This window comes from Megascapheus bottae, chromosome 12 (genome assembly GCF_031878675.1).
Source record: "Megascapheus bottae isolate mThoBot1 chromosome 12, mThoBot2.hap1, whole genome shotgun sequence".
Taxonomy (NCBI): domain Eukaryota; kingdom Metazoa; phylum Chordata; class Mammalia; order Rodentia; family Geomyidae; genus Megascapheus; species Megascapheus bottae.
This window is the reverse complement of record NC_143520.1, coordinates 26,974,767-26,976,562: the sequence shown is the minus strand read 5'-3', so window position 1 is coordinate 26,976,562 and position 1,796 is coordinate 26,974,767. Positions and strand designations below refer to the sequence as shown.

At 43.6% G+C, this 1,796-nt stretch overlaps 1 pseudogene; it reads left to right on the top strand.

Moving 5' to 3' along the window:
* The first annotated feature begins 229 nt into the window (after positions 1 to 229).
* On the top strand, positions 230 to 770 carry LOC150056365 (large ribosomal subunit protein eL21 pseudogene; annotated as a pseudogene).
* The last annotated feature ends 1,026 nt before the right edge of the window (positions 771 to 1,796 follow it).

Below are 1,796 nucleotides of genomic sequence, written 5' to 3'. Positions count from 1 at the left end.
TGGATATACTTCTTTTATACACTGGGATATTTTTCTCAGTTTTTTTAAAAAATTATTTTAATGCATCATAGCACAGGTTTAGCCAGCATTTACAGGATAACCCAAATGATTCAGAATATATGAGCTTGGCAACTTTTACACTAGCAGATGGTAAATGATGTCCTTGCTTAGAAATACAGGCCAGGCTAAAAGGACCTTCAAAAAGCCATGGGCAGCCTTTTGGCCGGCACCGCCACCTTCCAGTAATTTGCCAAAATGACCAACACAAAGGGAAAGAGGAGAGGTACCCGGTACATGTTCTCTAGGCCCTTCAGGAAGCATGGAGTTGTTCCTTTGGCCACATACAGGAGAATCTACAAGGGTGATATTTTAGACATCAAGGGAATGGATACTGTTCAAAAAGGAATGCCTCATAAATGTTATCATGGCAAAACTGGAAGGGTCTACAGTGTTACCCAGCATGCTGTTGGCACTGTTGTGAACAAACAAGTTAAGGGCAAGATACTTGCCAAGAGGATTAATGTGCGTATTGAACATATTAAGCACTCTAAGAGCCGAGATAGCTTCCTGAAACGGGTGAAGGAAAATGACCAGAAAAAGAAGGAAGCCAAAGAGAAAGGAACCTGGGTTCAGCTGAAGAGCCAGCCCGCTCCACCCAGAGAAGCACACTTTGTGAGAACCAACGGGAAGGAACCTGAGCTATTGGAACCTATCCCCTATGAATTCATGGCCTAAGAGATGTTAAAAAATAAAATAAAATAAAGACCTCTGGACTATAAAAAAAAAAAAAGCCATGGGCAAGGTACACAGGAGGTGACTTCCTTGTGAGGACTTGTGACCATTCCACATAGCATAGGCCATAACCCCCTCCCCCTTCTCCCTAGAATGGCAGTGATCATCAAACGAAAACAATTAGAGGTCTTGAGGTCACTTCTGGATCTTTAATTACGTCATGTAATCCAGAACACCAGCCCAGCAGCAATCAAACATCATCCCAAACCAGTGTGGCCAGAGCCAAAGGGCCTTGCAGCATGAGCTGTAGGTATAGATATGGATTGGAGACCTCACACTTTCAGGCAAGCCCTGAGCAGTGTTTCTCCTCTGCACTAGCCAGGATGAGCTGCAGGACTGCTGGGCTCCCCCTCTGAGCCCCACACAACACTAGCAAAGCCTTCTATTTTCTGTATCAAAAGACTCTTGATTTTGCAGACATGACTATTTCAAAATTCTCAAAAGTTGGGCAAAAATGGCAATTCTATCAAGTTATTTTGAATATGCATGCATATACATGTATGTACACATGCATGTATACACATACAGCCAAGAAATAAGATCAAAGCAAATAAACTCCACGGGTTCATGACCCTACCTTGTACTGGGGACAATGGAGCATCAACAATTATGATTTGGTTCCTGAACCAAGGCATTTTTCTAGGAAGTAGTACCCGCTAGAGACCAGCCCTCCTCAGCTTATATTCAAGTGAGGGCAATTGATTGGAAGCTGTCTGGCAGGGTCAGATAAAGCTGGAGCATCACCCTAGGGGAAAGGAGAGAGCAGACAGTGTCTGAGAGACCATCACAGGAAGAGGAAACACACAGGCCTAAGGGAACAATTGCGCATTATTCAGCAAAAGAGAATCCAAGGAGGCTGGTAGAGGAGATGGGAGGAGACAAGATAAAGTCACTTCTATGCATCTTGGGAAGGGTATCATTTAGATTTTGTTTTGTTCTATAAGGAAGTTTGTTTAGCTTACAGGTTTGGAGCCTGCAAGTTCATGATAGGGCAGGCTCACTGA